Source organism: Citrus clementina, unplaced genomic scaffold (genome assembly GCF_000493195.1).
Source record: "Citrus clementina cultivar Clemenules unplaced genomic scaffold, Citrus_clementina_v1.0 scaffold_5, whole genome shotgun sequence".
In the NCBI taxonomy this organism is placed as follows: domain Eukaryota; kingdom Viridiplantae; phylum Streptophyta; class Magnoliopsida; order Sapindales; family Rutaceae; genus Citrus; species Citrus x clementina.
Genome location: NW_006262201.1, coordinates 4,131,322 through 4,145,588, shown reverse-complemented (window position 1 = coordinate 4,145,588; position 14,267 = coordinate 4,131,322). Strand labels below are relative to the sequence as shown.

The following is a 14,267-nucleotide window of genomic DNA, read 5'->3' as shown; positions in this document are numbered from 1 at the left end:
TGGCGCATGCTGTGATCCACTCATCCAACACTCACCAGCTTCCCCTGTTGTTTCAACTCTTCAGCAGCAAAGATAATCAGCTGCTCCAAGAGAGGGGAAACGATTGCATCAGCCATGGTATTGGTGAAACGAAGGGAGAAATTGATGACAAACGAGGGGAGAAATTGATGCTGCAAAAATGCTAAAAGGAAAGGATTCGTGTGTAGCTCACTAGCTGGAGGAGAAGGTGATGAATGCAGATATTTTTGAAAATATAGTGGCTCTGTTTTAGTTACTCCAGATTGAACTAATTATTCTGTATTGACTTGAGTCAACTTTTCTTTTCCCCTTTATTTCTCTCGTTTAACTAACTTTACTAGGTAAATGTCAAAAGGTTTCACTTTCAATTGAAAATTCTCAAAAAAATGGTTTTTGACCTTATTGTGATCATGTTCACATGCAATGGTTGGGATTTATGTTTCCTTTGGCTCAACATTGTCTTTAATATCTTAGGCTACTCTTCTCTTTACCCCTTTCTGTGACGTTCCTCTTGAAGTTTATGAAAATGTTTCCTTTTTCCAATCCCTCCATTTTCCAAATCCTTTGATATAATTAATGGCTTACCTCTTTAGCTTCAAGTCTAATGATTGAAGTCCAAATCTCCAATATTTATATTCTACATTTCTGAGCTCTGGTTTATAAAAATTACTTAAGTTCAACATTCCAACAATTTTAAAATGACCAAATTCAATAATCTAAATTCTTGAAGTCACTGTCATGCATTTATTTATTTTTATTGTTTTGCGAAATTTAGCATTACAGAAATAAAAATCCTGCCTCTTAGACATCTGCACATACTGTAAAAACGAAGAACCTTCACTTGTTCAAAATATTACTGCTTCTCAGAATCCCATGGAACTCAATCGTCAGGCTTCTCTGACTTTAAAAGAAACTCAACACCAACATCACAATTAATATTTAACAATGAAATTTATAATAGCAAACAATTGGTTCAGAATTTAGCTAAGATTCATGGGCGAAGACAACAACATAATTTTACATGAAAAAAAAAATAATAGGGGAATTCTGACATTTTGCCTTAATCGGCAGCTTAGAATCCTTGACCTGAGAACGTAGACAACTACAACAACTTTAATAGAGTTTAATCCTGAGAGTTTCAGAACTGTGAAAAAACCTGATGTCCGAAGATCCACAGCTTCTTATGTGAGGAAAGTCTAATATGGGATTTAAATTTCCCAGTAGCAGCACTGCAGCACTGCAGTAGCACAAATTTAAACAGAAACTAAAATCTTGAACCATTAAATTTATTGAAACTTCTACGAATTGACATGTAGCAACCAGAATCTCATTCCTTTTCAAATGCAATGCTTCTTTTGATCCCCTGCATTTTTTGGCAGCCAACTTCTTAGCTTGGGTAGCTCAACACCGTTTCTAACAATATTGGCTTCAATTACCTAGAAATTATTCATTTCAAATCAAATTACAATGAGAGAAGGATGGAGGTTTTGGTAACTATGCATTAATGATTTATCACCTTTGGCTCATCATTGTCTTCAATATCTATGAATGGCATCAACATTTGCATGAATTCACTGCCAACTGCTGCCTGGAAATGGTTTCACTTTCTAACAAATATATCAATGGAACAATAAGGAAATAACATTTGATGAATTAGATAAACCAGCCAGAACACGTACTCTATAGTGTAGAAGCAAGTAAACGAGAATTACCTTAATAATTGGTAACACGTGATCAGTAGCAAATTAAGCTTTTTTTTTCGGTTGTCCTGCTCTGTTTGAGAACCTTGAAAGTTATTACTCAACTCCAAAGCCAAACTAAATGAAGGTAAGGTAATTAGGGTTGAGAGAAAACAAAAGCATCAATACATTGACAAGCCAACTTACCAATTTTGACAGCAATAGCTAAGTTGAGCCACCATGTCCGTAGCTTTATTCAATGGTGTTTGAACCGTATCCTGTATCACCAATCAGCACCATTCTCACCTTGCAAATTGTCAAAATATAAAATTACTATCATTATCAAAGCAAACGAATGACTCAAATTGAATTAATCATCTTTTACAATAATATTTCACAACCTTAATTAAGAACCAGGGTGGCCACATTAGCATTTTATGATTGTACTCCATGTAGCCGCCTAGAGAATTTTGTCAAGGGCCTCTTTTCACACAATCATGATGTCTAGAATGTGAGAGAACTTAGGCCAGTCTTCTGCTCTCCCCTGTCTGCAACGTCTTCTTAGAGTACCACATGCCACAATCTGCAATACCTTCAACGTGGTTGTGCGATCCCATAACCCCACACTAATTTCCAAGGAAGAAAGACGTGGCATAATGTTGGTGAAGGTGTTTCCTGTTCTTTTAATCCCATAATCCCACTCCTCCAATTCCATCAATCCCTCAACTGAAAGTGATTTCAATTTGGGGAAGGCAATAATAACTGATAAAGATGGAGATGAGTCATGAAGATGACTTTCTATTCCCAGAAATTCATTACCCACTGTTTTCACACTCTCCATGTACAATATGCTGAGATTTTCAAAGGATCACAATTTTCCCAAAGGAGGCAACTGCTCTCAATTTTTGCAGTTTTAAAGAGTGTCAAACTCCTTAGATTGGTAAATTCCTTCAATTTTTGCATCATCCGGGGGGAAACAATGTTGCCTCTGTATGACCAAATCTCTAATTCCTTCAAATTCAGAGGTGGTTGCAAGGCTTCAAGAACAAGTTGATTATCCTCATTCTTCCTCCTTCCCTCTTCTTTTTCTTCTTCCCCATCAAATTTAAGTCTCAATGAAAGAGGTATTTCATTTTGTCAAGCTCTAATCTCTTAGCCTCATCCACATCTAACAAATTTCCCAGTATACGTATACTTACGCTTGGAGGAGTTCCAAGTTTTTTAGAGATTCAAGCCCACTGCCCACATGCTTTGCTACCATCAACACCTCCTCCTCCACTCACAAGGAGCTCTTCCAATGTCCAAAGACTCATTAATCTCGCAATCCCTAGTGGCAGGTACCTTAAAGAATCAGTATTTTTATTTAGAGACGGGAAGTGAAACCCCTTCACCAATAATTACATTCAAACATACATGAATTGATATATGGCCACAAGAATTATTGGATGCCTTTTAAAATTCAATGCCGCTTTTGAGTTTTGACCCCCTGTAATCTAGGCAAGTAGTGACATAGGTTAGCTCAATAGCCTTCTAACAATGTCCGCTCCAACCAAACAATTAATTTCATTAATGTGAATCACCTGTTTGCTCATCATTGTCTACGCTTTATATGAATTTGCTGCCCATTGCTTCCTGGAAATGGGTTCATTTTTCAAATATGACGGCAGAAGAAACTTTTAACTGAACTCTGTTTCGATTTGTTCTTTAACTAGTACATATGCTGCAAAGTTATCAAGACAAACAGATGGAAATAAAATATTAGAAACTTTTGCATATTCCCGGCATAAAATTTGATGAAATATTTTATAATTTTGAATTAGAGAACAAACAACGACAGGGCAGGAGAAGAAATCACCTGAGGCAGAGGATAATTGTAATTGCAAATCCCAATATACTCAAGCCCCCAAAATTTACTCAATCAAAAAACTATCTCATCATCCTTTGCCAGGACGCTGTCACCACACCAGTTCCCAGCGAACAAACTAAAGTCTGACATTTGCCTAAATAGGCAGCTAAGTATCCTCAGCCTGATTACATGGATAACTAAAACAACTTTACTAAAGTTTAATCTTAAGAGTTTCAAAACAGTGGAAAAGATGACGTAGTTGATTTAAAAAAAAAAAAACCTCAGTTATCCATGGCGACAGGTCCAGGTTCAGGCTGATGAAAAGAACCGCAGCTTCTGACAATAGCATGGGCAGCCATCAAAACCTTATATTTCCCAGCAGCAGCTTAATACAATCATACTTACGAATGTCACTTGATAGCAAATAACAAAAATGCAGGAGAAGAAATTACCTGAGGCCGAGGATGATCGTAATTGCTGTGCAACGGCTTGGGAATTTTTCCAACCCTCCCCATTAACTAACTTCATTAGGTAAATGTCTAAAGGTTTCACTTTCAATTGAAATTTCTCCCCAAAAAAAAATAATAATAATCTTGCAATGGTTGGAAATAATGTTACCAAGCAATAATTCATTTAAAATCAAATCATAATGAGAGAAGGATGGAGGTTTGGTAATTATGCATTTATGATTTATCACCTTTGGTTCATCATTGTCTTTAATATCTATGAATAGCATCGACTTGCGCATGAATTGATTGCCAACTGCCGCCTGGAAATGGTTATTCTCAATGAAAGGATGAATTCGCACAAATATGAAGATACAAGAAACGTTTCTTTGGGTTCTGCCTCTTCTTGATACCAGGAGATATGTACCGGAAATGACATTTGGTGAATTAGATAAATAAATTAATTACTATTTAAAGGCTGGTACATTATTAATGGTGTTTAATTATATCAGGATGGTATGGATTATAAAAACCAGGCTGGTACATTATTATTGCGGAATGACGGTTTTATTAAATTCATTTCCTTTTTTTTGGTCCACGTTACACAATAAAAGAAAAATAAAATTACTACTAGCATCATGTTGTCGTTTGTTTCTCTGTAATAAACGTGTTTAAGTGTTTTTATCTTCTGATCATCAAATTTTCAGATTTTTTTTCTTGATATGAACAAACAAATCCTAGTCCTTACATGACTAGGATTTATATATTCATATTCCACCCTAACTCATTGGATCGGAACCTTTAAACCCGTTAGCATAACACCGTAACTGGACCAACCGCTTTGAAGTTTTGGCAAAATCCAAAGTTTTAAAGTGCTTTTTCATTGAAGCGCCTTTTATCCCAAAAAAAAAATTTGTAGCGCTTAGAGGCCGCAGTAAAGTATCCAGGTCCAAAGGTCCGATAAAGCTTGAAATCAAACACAACAATTGGGCTTCCATTCAAGTCCATGTTATATGGGGCTTTCATTTTTGTGAAATGACCAAAGGGACAACTATTTCTTTCTTAACTTTTTCACTTCACCAAATAATTTCAAATGAAAATGTTTTAAGGGTCCCTCTATGATTTTTTTTACGGTATTAATAGTGTAAGAAATATGTAGCGTTAGATGTAATCAACGGTACACATTATTTTTAATAATAAAAATATTTAATTATTTCAAAAAATATTATAACCGGTTGAAAAGCTTATTTTAAATTTAAATGGAAAGAAAATAGAGATACGATAAAACACAATCTCCTTCTTTATCTCATAAAATTCATCATCTGTTTATCTTTTACGTTGTTGTATTGAAATTGGATTCTTGAATGCTATCTCAATTCACGAATCATTAACCATTGACAAGAATTGTAAACTTGTTCTTGTAATTCAACTTTTTCTCCGTTTATTGCCTCGTGTATTTGATAGGTAGGCTTTTAAATTTGTTGCTCGATGGTGACATTAGACAAGGAATCACAGATTTAATGTTCTTTGTTGTACTAAATTCATATCAAATCTTACTTTGATGCTATAATATATTTAGTTACTACCTTACATTTTCTTTTTTCACATTTGAAAATAAATTCTTTTTACTCATAGGATTACATAAAGTGCGCAGCCCTGAAGTGTGAACTTCAAAAGATAAAGTTGCATTGCAGCATGTTAAGCAGTAAAGCTTCTTCGCTGCATTAGATAGAAGACAAAATAACCTCAATCGGTGAATCAAGTGAAGCCAACACTTGGCTGAGTCAGTAGTTAACCACTAGTGATTTGTCTTTTTCAGCGCGCTTTCTCTTTTCGACTCGAATTCATCCCTTCGACAAACAACAAGATGGCAGGCAATAAAAGCAGTGGTTGAAGACCCGGTTAATCGGTGGAAGCAGCAGTCTACCAATCGTTTAAGAAAGAGGGGCAAAGCAAGCAGAAGCCCACTTATTAATCTTAGCCTCTGATTCCATTCTCCTTTTCTCTGCCCCGATTTGATTATCTCCAGCAGCGACGCGCGAAAAGTTAAACTGGCATGATCTTGCCCACTTATTAATGTAGTTTTTATTTTTTTAATATCTTACTGTTGTCTTATTTTGCTGACTAACTGAGTAATACTCCATTTAGGATGCGTTGGTAGCCATATTGCACGACATGAATCACGATGCACCATATTTTCGGATGCTCATAGTTAGCAGCTATACATAGCAGTTTGGTAACATACCATGATGAAGGCCAGCTATTTTTTTTGTTAAACAACTGCTCATCTCTTTTTAAAAAGAACATTGCCAGAAAATGGTCAATTTACAACCATGGGATTATGCCTCCCATAAATCAGTATCTCTAATTACATGAAATTTGTCCCAACAAAGATGATCCAAAGAAGCAGAGGGAACCGAAGGTTTGGTAGTTCCCCGCAAAAACAACAAGAGGGATCAAAATAGAAAGCACACCCTCAAGCCAGAGAAAACCCACGCCAAATAAGATTTATGGAAGATAACATAACATGTTCAAGCTTCTTGAACAGAGACTGCAGCACGCTTCATGGAAGCAGATTTGATAGAAGGTGGTTGTAGCTGCCTTTTTCCTTGAACAATTGGGAGAAATTATGTTTGCAATACAAGATGCCTTCTAGGGCTGCGTAATTTGACGGGCTAATGGAATTACCACCATGTGAGCACTTGAAACATGTCTTGTGAGAGGCTTGGTTTTCCGCTGCTACCTTCTCCCACGGACACACTGTTTTACTGCAAGAAGCACATTTTTATTGGGCCCAGAGAACATGCTGTCAACTTTGCTAGGCGACCTTTTCAGCTCAGGAGTTAACTTCTCAGCTGACTTTGCAGGTAATTGGAAATTCTTGTTGAAGTTACTCGACTCCTTCAAAAGCTGCTCAAAGTGAGGCTTACAGTAAAGAACACCTTCCAGGGATGAGTAATTGCTTAGCTTGAGTGTGCCTTTGCAGTGCAGTGAGAGCACTTGAAGCAAGACTTGTGATAAACAACCCCATCAGTAGATAACTGCTCAACTGGACAAACTGTCTTCTCACAGACCTTGCATTTTTGTTGGGTACCAATAAAAGACATTGCTTTTAGATCTTTGGAAAGAAAAAAAAAAGGATCTTTAAATTGATTGAGCAGAGATTTTAAGAAAACGACAAAACCCAAGTGGGGAGTTGAGTTATTGAAGGCAAACCTTAATGCAAAGCCAAATCTTTAATTCAGTAGTAATTTCTTGTTGAAAAAAAAAAAAAAGAAGCACTTTAATGAGCATGCTGTGCTATCATAACTTTATTGTTTATTATTTATATTGTTGCTCATATTCTAGCATAAGAAGCTTTGTAATTTTTTTAAAATTTTTTTTACAGTGTAAAATGTAGATGGAGAGAAAAGATGGAGCTCAAACAAAGCATAAAAGCAAATGGAAATAGCGAAGCGAGCTTTCAAAATTGCAACCATGAGAAGAATTGATAAAGCTTAATAAAAAAGATGGATCAAATGACATTTAATCTTGCTGTTGTTAGGTATGAGCTTGGTGAGTTGAAGAGGGACAATTTAGATATTTATGGTTTGGTGTAAAAAATGTATAATTTGATCTTTCATGAGATATTGTTCGTTGTATGCAGATATGATTTTGAATTGTGTTGCATTGCTGATAGGAATTTATTTTGCCAACAGTCAAACAGACTAACATATTGAGAATTATTAAAATAAACTGTTTGGATCATGCACGGTTGGCTCAAGTTTGGCAAATTTCAGTGACGACCCCTACAATTTTAAATATTCTCATAAATTCACTTGAATAATATATTTTACTTAATTACACAAAATTTAATTATATATGGTTTCGGTAAAATATATGAATATGTATGCAAAACTAATATTGATAGGAATGTTTAATTACACTTTAAAATTTATTTTACATATGTGTCCTACATCATTCATTATTGACTTTTTGTAATTTTATTTAGTAGTGATTTCAAGCCAAATAGAAAAGAGTTTCAACATTTAATTAACTTGAATACTCAATGTGAGACTCAAAATTGCTAAAATAGTACTTAAATCATATTCTTAATTTTATAATATAATTTAATTATCATGTAATTAAACTAATTTCAAAATCTATTTTCAAAACATGCAAACAGATGCCGTCTCTACTGTGAGATTTTTTTATTCTAATGTATGGTGTTTGTCCAATGGTGAAATATAAATAATAGCCTTCAATTTCTCATTTGGTATATTTTATTAGATTACTAGCTTAGAAACTATATGCAAATGTTGAAAATTGGACTCTTGTATCAAATATCATGTGATATTATCTCATTTGACCTTAAATTAATGTATTAAATGCCCATAAAATATGGTTTACTTCTTTAGTCGACAAATTAATTTTTACTAATATTTATATTTCATTTATCAATTCATAATTCACCGGGAAAATTACGAATTTAATTTCCTTCCCATTAATAAAAGTTAGGGGAACATACAAGTACTTGATATGTGTGTGTGTGTGTGTGTCACTTCATATGTTTTAGCAACTACAAGAATAATTGCCTCTACTAACTTTTTTCCATACCATTTTTATTACATTTTACCAATTGTATTTCTATACTGCTATTTTGTAAAAGAAAGCTACAATTGACTACTTAAAAATATCTTCATATTTTCTATTACCTTTACATTAAAATGGTAGTATATTATAAATGCAAAGTTTAATTTTTAATAACATAACACTTTAACAAAAGTGTGATGTATCATGTATGATATAACACTTTAAATATGCTACAAAATTAATAGGGAAAAGACCACCGCACCTCCAAAATTTGCTTAAATGATCATATATAATACATTAAAATTAAAAAATATAATATATAAAATCACATAAAATTTATAAAATATCATGAATACTAAAAAATTTAATTCAAAATTATATATTGTCATATTCTTTAATAATATTAAAATCTATTTCACATACTAATAATATTAGATAATTATACTTAACATTCAAAGTAGTATATATTACAACATCTTATTTAATTATGTCCATATTAATATCAATCTTAAAATTAAATTTTGGATTAATTGATTTGAGTAAATCCATCGGGATAGACTAATAATAACTTAATATGAATAAAATTTTCATCATACATGTTATTTAATTAATTGTATTTATTGTAATATTTTATTTGTTTCATCTGATATTTATTTATTATTTCTATCCTATTACTATATTTATATTCATTTAGGTTGTTTTAATTAAAAGTATAATAATAATTTATGAAATTAAGAGGGTCTGTATAACTATGTAGAAACTAAAGGGATTTATATGATCATTTAAGTAAACCTTAGGGGTGTGGATGGTTTTGTTCCAAATTAATTTTAATTTAAAATTAAAAAATTAATTTTTTACCTGCAACCTATAAGTTACCTGCTATATTTTAATTAATTATTTAATTATCTATTATATTAAATGAATGATTCAGATTAAAACTCTTTCATATAAGGGTACACACTAATCCCACTATCAATACTGTAAAAACACATATAGCATCTTAAAGAAATCCATGTTTTAATTTAAAATCCTGAATTTTTTAAAGTTTGAAAAAAAACATTATTACGGCATATGGTTTAATAGTATAATAGCCGAGATATTTTTAATATAACTATTCAAGTTTTAATATTTTATCCCTCGAATATAGTTAACTTACTATGTAATCTTAAATAACTTTATTACTCCACCCTTTTAGTTTTCCCATTTTATCCTTCAAATATTTTTAGCTTAATAAGTTATCCTTGATAGTTATTTATCAAACTAATGGCATAAAGATATACATGGGCTTATTATTACACAAATCGCCATATTTTAGGACCAAAAGTAATTAGAAAGTACGAAAAATCAGGCATTTTCTATCGCTTTATTTTTTAATAATTTGTTGTAGGTGTACTCAATGAAAAATTGGTTGCTAAGAATTACAGTTCTCTTTTTTATATTTGATTTAAAAAGCACTAACAAAATAATATATGTTCGTTACTTTTTTTTTAATAAGTTGGTTTTAAAAAGAATGTTTAACTCATGAAAGAATCTTAATGTCAAAAGGTTCTTTCATCAAAATAAATCAAACTACAATACTCAGACCCAAGCCGTTCAAAGCCTTCCATTTGTCTTTTTGAAGATAACTGTAGAAGCTTATGAATATAATTGGAATGTCTTTTTGAAGATAACTGTAGAAGCTTATGAATATAATTGGAATATCAAGTTTTGAATCGGACAAATAAAAATGATAACTTCCTAACAAATCCAAATCCCTATACACCCTCTAATTTCTCTCACCCTCAGAGCTCCGACAATTCACTCGACGCAGCTTTGTCAAGAATCTTCAACAAGTTTTTGGCTAACAAACCGAGTTATAACATTTGCCTGCTCAGTGTCCTGAGAGTTTACTGTTTTAAAACAATGAAAAAGATGATACATAACGAAGGGTTCAGATTCCACAGCTTCTGATGTGAGCAAATTCTTGGCAACAGAATCGAAGGGTTCAGATTCCACAGCTTCTGATGTGAGCAAATTCTTGGCAACAGAATCTCCAAGCAACAGCTTATCACAACTAATTTAAGACAATAACACGGCCAGCCATGAAATCGTCAATTTTCCCAGCAGCAGCTATATGCAAGCCATACATACGGCTGTCACTTGATAGCATACCAAAGTGCACGAAAGGAAAAGAAGCTAACATCGTTCAGCCAATAAACTTATTCAAACTTGCATTAATTGACACATGGCAAAAGAACTATTGCATGCTTTTTAAATTTCAGTGCTTCTTTTGAGTCTTGACCCCCTGCAATCTAGGCAAGTGGCGACATAGGTTAGCTCAATGGCCTTCTTACAATATCAGCTTCAATCTAACAAATAATTTCACTTAAAAAAAAAAAGAAATTGCGAATCACCTTTTTGCTCATCATTGTCTACACTCCATATGAATTTGCTGCCAACTGCTTCCTGGAAATGGTTTCATTTTCAAATATGGTGGCCGAAGAAACTTTTTCCTGAACTCTGTTTCTGTTTGTTCTTTAACTAGAACATATGCCGCCGAGTTATCAATGCAAACAGATGGAAATAAAATATTAGTAACTTTTACGTATTCCTGGTACAGAATTTGATTGAAATACTTTATGCTTTCAATTAGAGAGAAAATCAAGACAGAGCAGGTGAAGAAATCACCTGACTCAGAGGATGATTGCAATTGCAAATCCCAGAACACCCAAGCTTTCAAATTTCACTCACACAAAAAACTATCTCACTATCCTTGCCAGTATCCTTGTCACCATACAAGTTTCGAGCTAACAAACTGAATTCTGGCAGTTGCCTAAATAAGCTGCTAAATATCCTTAGCCTGATTACATGGATAACTGAAACAACTTTACTGAAGTTTAATCTTAAGAGTTTCAAAACAGTAAAAAAGATGATATAGTTGATGACAAAAACCTGAGTTATCCATAACGACAGGTTCGGGTTCAGGCTGATGAAAAGAACCGCAGCTTCTGACATGAGGACTTTCTTGGCAATAACATGGGGAGCCATCCAAACCTAAAATTTCCCAATAATGCAATCATACTTATGGCTGTCACTTGATAGGACCTAAATGCACCAAAAGAAAAAGAAGCTAACTAGGTCCACCCATGAAACTTATTCAAACTTTTGGAAGAAATTGGTGAAAGGAAATGGTTTCATTGTCTGAATGAAGGCAAGATTGCCACAAGAAGTAGAATATTTTTCTTTGTGTTCTGTTTCTGTTTTATCTTGTAACAGATGGAAATAAAATTTCCTGATTTAGATAAATCAGCAAAAACATGTACTTTTTAGAATTACCTGAGTTTAAGCTTTCACTAAAAACCTTCTCATTTCCACAGTCCTGCTCTGCCTGCTTCACGTGTACATTTAGCACCAATGGAATTAAAAATTTATTAACTGGTCAAAAGCCAAATTATGGAGACTTGTGAATCAGGCGCTGGTCCAAAGCAAATAATGCTGAATAAACTGCAAATAATTTACCTCCTTTGTCTTTATTCCCCAATCTAGCACCATTCCGACTCTTCAGCAATTGTCCTTCAGTTGTCAAAAATGTCTCGGTTCAAGAGTCTCACTGAAAGTTGTCTAACATTCAATGACAGACAAAAAACAGAAATTACCATCATTACACTCATATGAAGATTTTAGAAACTGCTGCATATATTCCAGATAGAGAAAGTGATTCAAGATACTTTATGCTTTTTAATTAGATAACAAATAAAAACAGAGCAGGAGAAGAAATTACCTGAGGCTGAGGATGATCGTAATTGCATTGCAACCGCTTGAGAATTTTGTCAGGGCCTCCATTCACTTGCAACTGCCAACTGCTGCCTTGAAATAGTTTCATTTTCTTTGGGTTCTGTTACTGGCAATACTTCCACCAATGAGCTTCTCATTTCATATCCTGCCCTGCTTCCTGCATCATATGATAAATTTAGTTGAAAAACATTGGTCACTCCGTTAAGGAAGCAGACCTTGAAAAGAAATCAGTCAACTCAAAATCAAAATTAATGTAGACTTATGAATTAGGAAATGGCCAAATTATCTAGGCATGCCAATAATTTACCTCTTTGGACATCAACCTAAGTCCAGTCGCGACAGCTCTATTCTGTGGGAAATTAAGCTTAATCTGAGGCAAATGTGAAATTATGTACATCACATGGTAACACAGATGAAACTATGCTATTTAGGTACGACTGTTAGATAGAAGGAGAAAACAACACATACCTGCCAAAACAAACAATTAGGATTACCCATTAAATTCTTCAAAATATAAAATAAATAATAGATTGCGAACAAGTGACATTATGCAGTCAACCCTAGGTCAACAGAATCTTTGCACTGAACCCCCTTCCTCTGTCTGACGGTTTATGGATGCTTAAATGTCATCTATAAATAGAGACACAGAAATATATAATGTATCTTTGGATGCATAAATCAATTTCTTATAGCAATAACGATAATGGGATCTTTCTCCATTAATCATTTTGAAGTTCTAGAAAATCCAACACCTAGGGGTAGTTAATTTAAAGGTTAAAACATTGTAATCAGAATATAGAATAGCATTTAGGTCAAAGCACTAGAGCTAATAGAAAATTTATTGATTTTAACTTCTGGAGAATTTATATGCAGTGGCATGATTAGCACAACATCTTGACTAAGCTCATTGCAAGAATTTATATAATAAAAGAAAAAGAAGGATGTACTTCCAAGGGACACCTTCGCCGATTAAATATTATTTTATCTGGATCGTTAGCATTGTAATTAGAAACAATAATGAAGGAAGTCTCAAATCAATGAGTTTTTCATTTGAATAGCTGAAACAACTTTACTAACGTTTAATCTTAAGAGTTTCAAAATAGTGAAAAAGATGATATAGTTGATAACAAAAACCTGAGTTATCCATAGCGACAGTTTCAGGTTCAAGCTGATGAAAAGAACCACGGCTTCTTACATCAATAGTTTCTTGAAAATAACATGGGCAGCCATCAAAACCTCAAATTTCCCAGCAGCAGCTTAGTGCAATCATACTTACAGCTGTCACTTGATAGCACCTAAATGCACCCCAGAAGAAAAAGAAGCCAACAGTGTCCAACCATGAAACTTATTCAAACTTTTGGATGAATTTGCTGCATGGAAATGGTTTCATAATTTGAACGAAGGCAAGATTTCCGCAAGAAGTAGCATACTTTTGTTTGAGTTCTGCTTCAGTTTGATCTTGTGACAGATGGAAATAAAATATTAGAAACTTTTGCATATTCCTGGCATAAAAATTGATTGAAATATTTTATGCTTTTGAATTAGAGAACAAACAATGACAGAGCAGGAGAAGAAATCACCTGAGGCAGACGATGATTGTAATTGCAAATCCCAATACACTCAAGCTCCCAAAATTTACTCACTCAAAAAACTATCTCATCATCCTTTGCCAGTCCACACCAGTTCCCGAAAGGTTATTATTCAACTCCAAAGCCAAACTAAATGTAGGTCACTTGTCCTGCAAAAGAATTACTCATATTGCATTAATAATCTTTTACAGTAACGTTACCCATCTCACAAATTAAAAATCGTATATTCATAGGATATGAAAATCAGAATATTAGAAAGTAAGTATTGCAGATTTCTGATATAGAGTTTGATTCAAAATGCTATTTACGCTTCTTAATTAGATTAAAAACAACAACAAAGCAA

The 14,267-nt window shown here is 33.5% G+C and overlaps 2 long non-coding RNA genes and 1 pseudogene across 9 annotated transcripts; all 3 read right to left on the bottom strand.

Annotated features, from left to right (window-relative positions):
• Positions 1–986: 986 nt before the first annotated feature.
• On the bottom strand, positions 987–4,101 carry LOC112098246. Of its 2 annotated transcripts, none has more exons than XR_002905330.1 (9): positions 3,996–4,101; positions 3,824–3,879; positions 3,553–3,740; positions 3,278–3,417; positions 3,111–3,183; positions 2,099–3,024; positions 1,731–2,003; positions 1,535–1,625; positions 987–1,454 (listed from the first exon to the last, which is right to left on the bottom strand). It is a non-coding gene; the product is annotated as an uncharacterized LOC112098246 (long non-coding RNA). The 2 variants fall into 2 exon arrangements; XR_002905331.1 differs by having other exon boundaries at positions 3,553–3,724.
• A 2,272-nt stretch (positions 4,102–6,373) lies between these two features.
• LOC18041493 lies at positions 6,374–7,124 on the bottom strand (annotated as a pseudogene).
• Positions 7,125–10,583: 3,459 nt separating this feature from the next.
• Positions 10,584–14,136, bottom strand: LOC112098243. Of its 7 annotated transcripts, XR_002905320.1 has the most exons (10): positions 13,916–14,136; positions 13,470–13,793; positions 12,643–12,705; positions 12,322–12,492; positions 12,060–12,161; positions 11,877–11,928; positions 11,493–11,594; positions 11,229–11,400; positions 10,955–11,081; positions 10,584–10,852 (listed from the first exon to the last, which is right to left on the bottom strand). It is a non-coding gene; the product is annotated as an uncharacterized LOC112098243 (long non-coding RNA). The 7 variants fall into 7 exon arrangements; XR_002905322.1 differs by lacking the exons at positions 13,470–13,793; positions 13,916–14,136 and adding an exon at positions 13,283–13,421; XR_002905317.1 differs by lacking the exons at positions 13,470–13,793; positions 13,916–14,136 and having other exon boundaries at positions 12,643–12,837.
• Positions 14,137–14,267: the final 131 nt, after the last annotated feature.